Source organism: Amblyomma maculatum, chromosome 8 (assembly GCF_055883805.1).
Source record: "Amblyomma maculatum isolate TAMU_Amacu chromosome 8, ASM5588380v1, whole genome shotgun sequence".
Taxonomy (NCBI): Eukaryota; Metazoa; Arthropoda; class Arachnida; order Ixodida; family Ixodidae; genus Amblyomma; species Amblyomma maculatum.
This window is the reverse complement of record NC_139351.1, coordinates 94173727-94187347: the sequence shown is the minus strand read 5'-3', so window position 1 is coordinate 94187347 and position 13621 is coordinate 94173727. Positions and strand designations below refer to the sequence as shown.

The 13621-nt window shown below is 44.1% G+C and overlaps 1 pseudogene; it reads right to left on the bottom strand.

Moving 5' to 3' along the window:
* Window positions 1-13621, bottom strand: part of LOC146181843 (uncharacterized) — a 28805-nt pseudogene that overhangs the window by 13872 nt on the left and 1312 nt on the right.

The window sequence follows — 13621 nt, the reverse complement described above, 5'->3', positions numbered from 1 at the left end:
GCGTTATATGTGGGCTGAGGAAGAAGAAAAAGAGAAGAACTGTCGGTCACCCGCAGCTAATGCTCTCGCTTAATATTTGATTCAGCAGCGTTGTATACCCTTGTAATTTTTTTTAACACGGCTGTTAGTCTAATGGTCTCACCGACGCGTAGACTGCGATAATGGGGAACCCTGTCACAGTTACCGCTGCCACCATACCACGCACTCAGTGAGTCAAGTTTATGCCGCAATGAGCTCGTGCGGTCGATATTATACTATCGATAGGACTACTAGAATTACTACTGATATTAGTGCCGACAGCTATATCGATAGAACTATCGATAGTTTTTTTACCATCGATAGTTCGTTGGTAAACATTGAACCTATATTTCATGACCTTCGATTAAAACCATTACCGAGCCTGTTCTACGCAATTCTCTTAAAACGTTATCATACTTATCGCATAAATAGTGACCCTTTCCTTGAAATACTTGCGACGCTGACTCCAGTTGAAAAGACGTATGGCATACGAAGCAGTCAGGTTTGGAAGATTCCCCATACCCGTACCAACTATGGCCGCCAAATGTTGATGTACATGCTCTACCACAAGCTCTTAATTCCTCTGTTAACAAGTCCAGCTAATCTATACAACAGTATATGTCCTCAAATCAAAATATTGTTAACACGTGCAGTTCTGTACCACCCAATATTAGTCCTATCATCTAAATGTACCTTGTAATATATAAAGCCGTCGTTATGTTTATAATAGCTTTTTCTTGTTTTGTTGCGTTTTGTCCGCTGCTGTATTGCACTCTAAGCGGGGTGCTAGCCTTTGTCATGTCATCGCAGGCCTTTTGCTAGCACCCTGCGGCATCACGAATACTGTGTAATCAGTGTTGATGCTAAATAAAAATTATTCGTATTTGTATTGTACAGTGACCCAAATATCGATAGTATCGATAGTACATACTATCAATAGTACTATCGATATTGAATATCGATATTCGATATCGATAGTATCGACCAGTAATGTCGATATTTCTGCATCACTATTGCAAACGCACATACCGCTTCTCGTCTGCACCGTCTGGTAGCTGGTGGGGCTGCTGACGTTTCTTTCCGGAACCCTGGAAAAGGCTGTCCTCGTGGATGGGGAGCGTGTTCGGGAAGGGAACTCGCCCGCGAACGAGGCCGTTTCCTGGAAGCCTACAACCACCGCCAGGTGAGGAATCTGTATACAACTTCCTTTCCCAAGTAAAGCGAAAGGTACCGACGTTATGCACTATAGCCATAAATAAATGCGTAATAAATATGTAACTCCAGTGTAACTGACTTTCCAAGCTGCATAATTGCTTCGTGAGAAAATATTTTGAACAAATTTCAAATTATGGGCTATATCTTTTTTTTTTTTTTTTTTTTTTTTTTTTTTGCGCCCAGAAGCTTTCAGGCTCGATGAAAGTTTTCCAGAATGTAAAAACGCTCAAACGTACTCTTCATGTCGAATTCTTTGTCGAAGTCGCATGGGAAAGGCGCTGTCACGCTATCTGCAAGAATAAGACAAATGTTCAGCGCGATAAACTACCACAACTAAACGTGGTTTAGATGGTAGCCAAAGCGTACAAGAGCAGCTTCACTACGCTGTAAAACTATTTCCCGGGCCCAGAAGAGCGCCTGCACTTGCCTAAGCTGTCGCTGCCTTGCAAAAACATTCCCGCACACGTCCTTGACGGCGGTAATCACCGCTCCTACTTTTGGGTCCTGTCAACCATTTCTAGGAAGAGCATTACTCTGTCTTCAGCGTCTTCGTAAGCTTCTGCTCTCCCATCATTTAGTCCAATAGGTAAAAATAATTAGGTAGTCTACAAATCCATATCTTTCCCATTAATAATATTTTATTTCCTGGCCGCGTATTTGGGTTTGCTCGGTACGGTGGCTCCGCAAGGGACAAAACGACAGAAGAGCCGAAGAAAGCGTGCTGTTCCGACTAGCATCTACCGCCCCCAGGAGCCGAGCGCGCATTTGGGTTTGCTCGGTACGGTGGCTCCGCAAGGGACAAAGCGACAAAAGAGACGAAGAAAACGGGCTGTTCCAACTAGCATCTACCGCCCCCAGGAGCCGAGCAGCCTAGCGATTAGCGGCGCATGCTTTTTCAGTGGGCGTCACGTTGGACGCGGCACTAGCTTGAGAGATGCTATAATACTGCTACTACTACTACTACTACTACTACTACTACTACTACTACTACTACTACTACTACTACTACAGCTACTACTACCACTAAATATAATAATAATAATAATAATAATAATAATAATAATAATAATAATAATAATAATAATAATAATAATAATAATAATACACAGTAATATTTTTCTGCTAATTATAATATTAGCATTAGTAGTAGTAGTAGTATAGAAGAAGACTCGTTTCACGAGGTTAGCACTGAATTGTCTAGTTAACGGCCGAATTAACTGCCTCAATATTATCTTCACAGTTTTAATTAATAATAATAATGTTTCAGAAGAAGGGAAAGGCGCAGCATCTGTCACACTTGTGTCTGTGGACACATGAACTACTCCGTAGCCCTCCGCTACGGCTCCTCTTTCTCTCTTCCTTCCTTGTGTCTGTGGACACCATCTCTTGGTGTCCACAGACACGAGTGTGACAGATGCTGTGCCTTTCCCTTCCTCTGAACCAATTAATATCATTATCATTAATAATTACAACTGTGAAGATAATATTTAGCCAGTTATTTCGGCCGTTACCTACAGAGAATTCAGTTCCAAGTTAGTGAATTGTCTCTATGTAACGGGCGAATTAACTGGCTAAATATTATCTTCACAGTTTTATTTATTAATAATAATAGTAATTGATTCACAGGAAAGGAAAGGCGATGTATGTGTCACACTTGTGTCTGTGGACACCTGAACCGCGCCGCAAGAGAAGGGATGAAGGTGGGAGTTAACGTGGAAAGAGAGAAAGAGGAGCCGTAGTGGAGGGCTTCGGAGTATTTCAGGTGTCCACAGACACGTGTCACAGATACTGCGCCTTTCCCTTCCTGTGAACCAATTATTATTATTACTAATAATTAAAACTGTGAAGATAATATTTAGCCAGTTAATTCGGCCGTCGACTACTGCTACTACTACTACTACTACTACTACTAATAATAATAATAATCATTAGCAGAGAAATATTACTTTGTGTATTATTATTATTATTATTTAGTAGTAGTAGTAGTAGTAGTAGTAGTAGCAGTAGTAGTAGTAGTAGTAGTAGTAGTAGTAGTAGTAGTAGTAATAGGCTCTCTCAAGCTAGTGCCGCGTCTAACATGACGCCCATTGAAAAAGCATGCGCCGCTAATCGCTAGGCTGCTCGGCTCCTGGGGGCGGTAGATGCTAGTCGGAACAGCCCGCTTTCTTCGTCTCTTCTGTCATTTTGTCCCTTGCGGAGCCACCGTACCGAGCAAACCCAAATACGCTTCCTGGCCAGACCTGCAGGGATTGACGATCAAGCAGATTTGGAAGCAGGTCGTCTTGGTTCACTAACAGAACCCGACTTCTTCGTTATGTCACATGCCAGCAGCATGGCATATCCGAAATGGAAACAAAATATGACAATTGGAATGATTTTCTAGATTTCCATTTTGCTCACAAGTTAAACTTGTATCGAAGTACAGCCACCAGGAAGCCGGTGGGTGGTAAACCATTCGCGGAATACTAATGCACAGAGTGTAAATAACTGGGGCCGAAGCACTTAGCATTTACCTCGCAATAACATCTATACTCGCTTATCACTGCCTGACAAACACCGTTTTTCAATGTTGTAAAAAAGACAATGTAGCCAAATGGGCCTGATAGGAAGGCAATGTGCTCTCCCATACACAATGTTTCCGCGCACAAACCTTTGTCCGAGAATTTGAACGCGAAGTTGCGATTCGTCCTGGGCATCGAGGGAGTGTTAGGCACCTCCTTCTGTCCTTCTCCCCCGATCTGCATCGTGCATACGGACGCTGTCGACGCGCCAAGCTGGCCCTGGGATTCCGTTTGCTGCTGGAATGACGGTTGCAGCTGCTCATCTTGTTGCTGAAGTGGCGCTTTTGGGGGCTGGGAAGCAGCAGGTGTCGAGTGGATAAGCGCCTGGCTCGTCGCTGTGGCCTGGTCCCAGTCCACGGTGAAAGTGCCCGAGCTTTGTCTTAGGGCCACAGCAGCTGCCTTCTCTGAGGCCCTCACTAAACGGCGCACACAAAGTAAGGTAACGAAATTAATTGGCAGATAGTAAGGATGGTTTCTACCTTATTTGCATCAACACACTGGGGGCATAACCTAGCCCTCATCAAGTGTTCGAGAGCTTGTCTAGATTGCATAGTGGGTACGCGAATGTACAGGACACATCCCTCGCTCTCTCACTCCTGCTATCCACGCCAAAATAAAAAAAGAGATAAAACTTGTTAATACTACAGATCGTACCTTAAATTGAAAGACATTAGTGCAACTTCGACGAATAAGCAAATGGGATTAGGCCAGGAATGAAGGACAAAAAATGAAGAACACTGCAGAATCTGCATTGGAGTAATGCGAAAGCACGGATGCTGCTGTTGGTTGCTTCTGGTTGCTTCTAGTTGCGTAATTCACTTCTTGTTACCCATTTTAGTCTTTGGTACTTTCAAATTGCGCGCCAATGCCTTCCTATGCCCTTTTTTCGGCTCTAGTTCCGGTTGCCTAACGTCACATTCTTGACGTCACATCTACTACGACACCCAATTCTCTTTCCGCTTTCACTTCCACATTTCTCCCTTCACTTACGGCGCGGTTCAGGTGTCCGCAAATCAAGTGTGACAGATACTGCGCCTTTCCTTTCCTGTGAACCAGTTATTTGCCCCGCCGGGGTGGTGCAGTGGTAAGACGCCCGACCACTGTGCTGGAGTACCCTGGTTCGAACCCGACCGCGGCGGCTGCGTTTCGATGGAGGCGAAACGAAGAGACGACCGTGTGCTGTGCGATGTCAGCGCACGTTAAAGATCCCCAGGTGGTCGAAATTGCTCCGTAGCCCTCCACTACTGCTCCTCTTTCTCTCTTTTCACTCCCACCTTCCTCCCTTCCCATACAGCGCGGTTGAGGTGTCCACAGAAAACAAGTGAGACAGTTGCCGCGCAATCAGTTCAGGTGTCCACAAACCAAGTGCGACATATACTGCGCCTTTCCGTTCCTGCGAAACAGTTATTCTAAATAATTACCTAATTAACTTATTGACCTAATTATTATTTCTGACACAACATTACGTCACCCTCTATCGATTGACACCACTCATTACCCTAAAACACTTCTAATTACAACTGCTGCGGACCCGATTTTGCGGACACGTTCTGCGGACATGTTCTGCGGAAAGAAATCTGTGAACATAGCGAAGTAATGCTTTCGCATTAATAAAAGACTGCATTTTTATGTGACAGCATGCTCCACCCAACACTTTTAAAGTGTTGTTGTAAACAGTGTTGTGCGACGAGTCAGCTATGAGCGCCTTTTGGTAACTTTTCAGTTTGAGCTCACTTTTGTCCTCTTTCTTTGGCGGTGGCGACAACTTGAGCAGATTGGCCTGCGAGCGCACATGATCGTCCGCCTTATCACCCTCCTTGACGCTGGGCTCTGCACACAGGTAGACAAAACAAATATGCACCGCTTAACTTTGCCCTACATCACATTTTAAACGCGGTTTTGTTTCCACTCTTCAAAGCAGAATTTATAACGAGCATTTAAAGTTACTGCAGTTTATGTATAGTATTTCGTTATAACTAGCACCGTGGTCGTAATAGAATAAATTAAGAGGGACTTTAGCGACTAAAGTAGTGAAAGGCGAAAGCCTTAGCGCCGCATTCTGCTACTCAACTCTATCACCAATAACCAGGTAATTATTTAGGTATTAAATAATTGGTCAAATAATTAATTATTCGTCAATTAGTAACTGATCATTGATTGCCATATGGCCATATAAGGCACGCATTCGTGCATACTGTGGTGGTGCTCTGTGATTGGTCGAGACCTCTGTGATGTCATCCCGTCTCGGCCAATAAGAGGTGCCGCAAAAGCGGGGCACATTTTGTCCACTACAGTATGAGCCATTAAAGGCTTTCGCCTTAATTTGCGAGAGGAGGCTCTTCGGGGAGCGAAGATATGACCGCTGTGACAACGACAAGCAACGTGAGATTCATCTGGAGAAGGGGGCTACAACTTACCGTCTTTGATGACAACCTTCATGATCGGCGTGAAGGGCTCCTTGACAGGACTGGGCATCGTCGTCGTCGATGAGTCGGAGGCCACGCTCTCTGGGCGAAGGAATAATACTCTGCCTTGTGTAGATAGTCCCGACTGAAGAACATATTTCACGGAGTTTTCACGCTACGGATGAAGAAAAAAAGGCTTGCGGCATATAACAGCGGTCTAACCACTATTAGGAAGTCCTGGTTGCACCTGACGAACCCTTTCATATTTTTTTTCAAGGAGTAAATCATCACGTTAAGAGAGATATAGGTGACGTTGGCCGCATGTTTCTAACATTTTCTTTCGTATGGTCAAAAGGCTGAGTGCTCATAAACGTTATGAGATCTCATCTTTCAGCCAGTATGGCGTTATATCAAATTATGCACATTAGGCCATGCCTTTACGCTTCATTCAGTGTGCATTCTGTTATACAGGATGTGCGGTATTTATCTGTCAGTGTTGTCAAAAATTATCAAGTGAAAACTAATGCACTATTCGGGCTCAAATGCCAGCCACAATAAAAGTTGTGATGGTCAAGTTTTTCTACAAGTAATTTAACGTCAGTGCAGGCAAGTTCGCACGTTAAATTACTAAATAGAAAAACGTAGAGCCTCAAAAATGTATTGTGGCCGGCGTTAGAGTCCATATAGTGAGTAGTTTTAGCAGGAGAATGTTGCACAACTCGGACTGATAAATGCGGAACATCCTCTATATGCCCACCCGTTCGCTGCTCACTGAATGTTATCCGACATTTTCTTGCTATAATGAACTCGAAACACGTCAGAAACTCTCGCTACCTATCAAATATATCTTCGATAATTACATATTTGACATATGTAACTTTTTTGTTGTGTGATCAATGCTTATTTTCCTTTGTTCTAGTTCCTATTCCACGCTATCATTCCTTGTATAGTGCTCTATGTATTGTCCGTCTCTTTTGTTTGTCCTGGTTGTAAAGATCCGCTAGGCATGTTTGTTAGGAGTCAAGTATTTTAAGGCGGAAGCCTTACTTGCCTCATAGGTGGCGTGAGTAGGAAGCGATAGCAAAAATATGCACGTCATTTTGTTTCGAAATTGTGACGGAGCGGTTCTTTTGCAGCGTTCAAGATGCTGTCGCACCATTTAGTTTCCCGTTTAGCATCCATCTGCGAGTCAAGTTGGAGGCTGGTTTGCGTTAGGAATTCTAACCAACGACACATATACGTACCTGCGATTGTATTCCGTTAACTGTAAGTGTACCGGAAGTGAGACAAATGCTCCTCTTGTCTTTTCCCTAAACGCGAAGCCAGCCAAAGACGTTTAACACTTTGCCCAACCCTGTACCAGTCTTTCAATGCTAAACCGCCAAGCAAAACCATGCCAACCACCCCTCCCCCCCATGACAAATTATGCTAAACCATAGCAAACAGTGCTTTCGTACGTGTTTGTCATTTTAAACGGAGGAGATTTAAGGGGGTGGGGACCCAGTCAAGCTTGCCACAGAACGGCTTTTTGTCACCTTTCTGTGCCTTTGTTTTCTGCAAAATGATAAATAAAGATTGAGCCCCAGCTATGTTTTTCTTCTTGGGGCTGAATGCGAGCGTCCAGTTTGCACGAGGCATAATGGCGCCTACGAGTTTTGCATAAGTGATGCAATATCTTCCATCCTCCGAGGGTTCATGTTTATCGCGTGCTCTCAATGTCGTACGAGCGACGATCTTCGGCTGAAGAGCTTACCGGTTGACTTGGCCAGTTGTGAAGGCCGGGAGCCGTGAAGTTCACTGGAACCCTTCAGAGGACTCACTTCAGCCGACGGTGGCTCTGTATGAATTGTCGCGGTTGTCGTCTCCTTGTCTACAGCATCCGAAACTACGCACAGAGAAAGCAGTGGTGAATGATCTATCCTGCATGCGTATTCAGCGGCACTGTATATTCAGCTTCATCGACTAAACAGAAGTTGAAGCTGCTCTCCCCTGCTCTACCTTGCTCGAGAGCTGATTTCAGCTTTGCATGCACTAGGTGGCATTTCTGCATCGTTTGCACACAATTTATACATCAGAATGCCTGGTGATGATATAGACGATGTTGTTCAGATTATTAAAACAAATTACTTAACAACAACCATCTTCAATAACAAGTAAAAAAAAAAACACATTATATCAATGTGTGCAAGAGCAGTCATCCTAACTACGCTGATTTTGAGGATATGGAATAATGCATATGGATGGTCGCAGCCATCTCACTGTGAATGTCTCATTTGATCGTATACGGTGGAAGGAGCCATTCGCCTTCAGACGGCTGCTACCACCCTGATGAATTATTCCGTATCTTCAAAATTATCGCAGTTATGATACCATGGAATGAGATTTTCGCATTGAAATGACTACTATCACCCTGATGCAGCATTCAGTATCCTCAAATCAGCGCAGTTATGATGATTGTTCTTGCACAAATTGAAATAATGTTTTTTTTCAGCTTAATTATAAATCAGCATGGTTTATCTTCAGCAGTCGTAGCGTTATATAGTTTCCAGCGCCTCAACACGTTTATGCGGCACCCTAAGGTAATACCAAGCTAAACAAGACTGCATGTTGGCGCGCCAGTAAAGAGCCTCGTTCCATCCACTCAAGAGCTGCCCGTGACGATGTCGATGGTTGTCAACCAAAGGAAGTTACACATGCTCACACCTCAAGCTTTTCACGTCTATACTCATTAACAACTCAAGAATGTAGCAAGAAACTGCTCAAAGGAAGACTTCCAAACAAATTCATTCACAGAAGGGAACCTCCCAGCAACTGAGGCACAAAAGATATTTTCCCTTCTCATGCCAGTAGGTGAAAAATGATATAATGTTGGCTCCCGAAGTTCAGTCCTCAGAAGAAAGAATGGAACTGCTCAGCCTAGAGAGACATCAACAAAGTCTGGTGTGCCTCCCTTTGGAGGGGGACAAGCGCCGAGAACTGACGCAATGGATGGAAAATACTCCATTGCGGGGTATTTGTCGGTGCATTCTAGATTTTTATTTTCATATAGGTGGCTCACCGGCCGGTGTGTCCGATCGTTCTCTCTGGGCGCGCCTGCTGGCAAGCTCTAGGCGTGCCATCTTGGCCCTCCAGGCGGACTGCAAGACGGTGGCCGCCCGGTGGCGTTTCTGGGCAATGCTGCCTTCGGGAGGTGCGGGAAGCGGCTGCGGCATGCACGACAAGGTCACTTGTCATATGCTGGACGATTATTCTGATAACGCTGTGTAACGCGGAAATCAAGTGACAAGTTGTAATTGTTTTCAATGAGCACAGCCGAACTGGGAGTGTACGAACATCTGTTTTGCCTAAGGAAATAGGTTTGAAAGGTTTAACGTCGCAAAAGAACTACGGCTATAAGCGTCGCCGTACTAGAAGAATAAAAAACATTCAACAGAAAATAGTTAGAAATGTATATAGGACGTTGTTTTATTCCATGCAGTTGATGGCGCCAATCTTCACTCCTTTTTGCAACTGATTGTCAACAAATGTGCTTTGATGAATTTCTTTTGTCAATGTACAGAGCCCCTTTCTATAATTACTGCCTCAGACCAGTTGGATTTGCGGATTTTATTACCAAGGCCATAAACTGTGCAGGCTGCCATGACGGTAACACGACAAGAGTGTTAAGCCACCCGATTACGTTCGCTTTATTCCAACAAGTTATTAGAGCCCAGCGAAAAAATAAATGCAGACTTCCTCTAGTCATTCACTGATCCAGAGTCCTCCATACTTTATTGCACGCCTTATAAGACCAAAATTACCTTCTTCTTTCCACTGTATTATTTTGATGTTTACCTCATTGTTATTGTCGTCCAAGTGATTATACTTCTACCGATCGACACTCTAGAACCTTCAAGCAAAGAAATCATTGACCCGCCTAGTCAAACATGGAGCACTTGATCTTGGTGATTCAACTTTCTACAACATGCATAAAATATTGAGACGATAAGGTTTTCTATTGTTCCTACAAAGCACTCCAAATACGCAACATGCGTCCTAAATGCTAACACAATGTGGCAGGAGAGAAGGTCCCAGCCTTTGCGTAATGAACAAAAATACAATTCTGATGAAGTTGTGATGTGCTTATGCAGCTGACGTAAGCATCGTTTCAGTTTGTATCGCGTTATCAATGACCTTCGTTTACTTTACTACATGAAGTCGTTCAATGCCCATTAAGCCATATATAGAGAAATCGAAAAGATGATTGTTGCCTTTTTTCTGTACGACTTCCGTGTGAAAGCGCATATCTGTCTACGTAACCGGATTTCTTTTAAGGCGAAAGCCTGTGATGGCTCATGCTGTCGTGGACAACCGGATTTCTTTTAAGGCGAAAGCCTGTAATGGCTCATGCTGTCGTGGACAAAGTATGGCCCGCTTTTGCGGCGGCTCTGATTGGCCGAGGCGGGATGACGTCATAGAGTGGACCAATCACAGAGCACCACCAAAGTATGCGCGAATGCGTGTCTTATATGGCCAAATGCCAATTATTGACGAATTACACATTAATGATCAATTAATTCATTAATTTCTTCTTGATGACTAATTAGGTAGTTCATCATTTAACTATTTTAATTAATGTCTACTTATAAATGATTAACTGATGACTATTTAATTATCTATTAGTGCCAGTTGCGTAGCAGAATGTGGCACTCAGGCTTTCGCCTTTCACTACTTTAGTCGCTAAAGTCCCTCGTAATTTTGTTTGGTCATCCATGCGTCAAGTTTGGCCTGACTTCTTCCATTTTCTCTGGACCAAAAGTATCCCGTATCAGCATGTGCGCCCATTGTTACCGGAGCAAATTATCGTAGTGCCAATAGAATAAAAACATGTTCCACGGAAACTTGCGTGCACTGAAATGTAAGGAACGCCAAATCTAACGGAAGGGCATAGGAGGCTCTTAAAACGTGGTAACTAGTCTTATTCGTTGAGCTTGGCCAGTACCTACCCACAGAGGAGTTGGCTCGCGAGGATCCTGCTTGGGACAGAGGAAAGTCCTCGGCTGACTAGCGAACCTAGACAGCAGGTGCTCCCTGCCTTCCTCCTGCAGGGAGACTACCCTGCAGACCGCATAGGGCAGCAGAGAAGTTAGTGATGCCGCAGGTAAGCATTTTCGCGAACGGCGTAAAATGCGAGATTTCATAGTGAGTTTCGTACAGTATGCGAAAATGACGATACCGGATTAATTCAAAACATCACATTCTCTCTTCAACTGGTTGCTTTCTGAATCTGTCCTAATTCACTCGAACGCACACTTCTAGACATTTTCTCACAAATATACGACGTTGCGTGTCTACGACTCTTGTGCGATGGTAAATAATTTGCGCCGAGGATGGCCAATTTGTTAATCGCTTTATATTCCAGCACAATAGCGGTGGATTTCGTCAATGACCTTATTTTCACTAAAATTATTTTTCATGAACCACCTATCAATTGAGTACACTGATTCACTGAACAATCCGAAATTAAGAAGAGAAACCTGTACTCGCATTAGAGCTGTTTCTTGTGACGGCGCATTTATTATTAATACATTCAAGGTAATTTTAATAGCTATAAGTAAGTATGCTTGAAGTTTTTGAGATGGCTATCCAAATTAATTTTCCGAATCCTCCAAAAATTGAGCCCAGTGGAGGACTGCATGCAGCAATGATGTGGGAACCGAGACGAGCTAGAGAAAGCAGAGCCACGACACTGAGTAAAAGACATGCATGTTTATTACACTCACGAGCACGTATATCGTAACTGTCCTAATAACCCCCTCATGATGTACGCATGTAAAGTTTTGATACCCGAGACACCTGCAGCGTACCCATAAATGTGGTTGCGCTTGTGTTATCGGCGGTGCTAGTGCCACCGACGTTGACACTAAGCGCACCAATACGATTTCTCGCGAACCCAGTGACTATTCCCAGCTTGACCGACCCCCTTTTATCACTACACTGTCTTTGGGCAAGCTTCTTCGTAACCATCAGCGAATCCTACTTGTAACATGGTACTGTGGCAATAGCAAGCATCAGTGCACACATATGAGAAGACGAGCACAGAGCTCGCGAGCTGGGCTCGGCAAAAGTTAACGCAGGGACTTCACTGACAATGCACTAAATATGTGTCGTTCTAAAGCAGGCGTATAATTATGCAAATGACCAAAGCATTGAGTCCTTAAAACAGTATACTTGCTCTAATATGCTTCATTGTTCCGTAGCACCCTCAAGCGCTCTTGTGAATCAGGATGTCTCCAACGATATAAAAATTTCGAATGCTGCGATATGCCTGGCAATCTCACTCCATCGCTCATAAATGCAGCCAACATTCCAGCGTACTGGAAATCGAAGCGTTGTAAAGGCGCCTTCATCAGATGACTTTAAACATAGCATCAAACCGTTCACGGCGACGTTGTTAATCGCTGGGAAGAACAACTGTAACTACCACTAAGAATCTAAGAGGCATAAAACGCACTGAACTCTCACAGGTTCAAAGCTCTGCAAATTGTCGCTGAACCATCATCTGTCACCTGACCTATATAGGAATATCCAAAGATGCATTGCTGACGGTAAGCAGTTAGTTGAGCACGCTGTTGTAAGAGTGTCAAGGAAGGTGGCGGGATGATGAAGTATACCTACACCGTTATATGTGTGTCTAGAGGGCTTCGTTATCATTCAGCGCTCTAGCTGATGTAGGATATTTTTCAATCTCATCATCAATGATGCTCCTACACAAAACCCGGGAATTAAGAACAGAATTTCCAGGGCCATTTATTGACTGGACACTCAGCTGTCAGTAGCACCTGAGAACCTTTCCACCGAAATTGTGTTTATCTGCTAGCCTCATTTATAAACTGAGCAGTTACAAATCTCGATGTACATGCGTACAATGCCTGTAGATAAGTTCAGCGAAAGCGGAGTGATCGAGGGAAGAGTGGCCGTACCCGAATGCTGAGAGTACCATGAAGGCGACGGAGGGGAAGCGCGTGATGTTGGTGAGCAGCGGCGGGTGGAAGCAGTGCACGATCTCCTCGCGGGTCATTAGGGAGAAGCGCACGCACTTCAGCAGCTGCACCAGGTACTGCTGCCGCTTACAGTAGTCGTGGTTCAGCCAGCGCAGTGCAGCCAGGAACACCGGCACCTCCCTGCAGCAGGAGTGTGGGAAGAGGAGGATACGATCGGGGGAGGAATGAGAGGTAACACGTAGAAGGGGTATTCTCAATTTCTCACTGTATTTCTTGTGCTATTATCTCTGAAAAAGAGGATGAACGAAAGCTGATTGCAGTTTTCCGACAAATTTCAAAGTTAGGTGCAGCCTGCAGCAGTATCTATGCATGTAAAGTTAAAAAACAAATGTAAGTGCGCAGTTTTATTTTCTGTTTCGTTTTCCTTTGTACCTTTTGA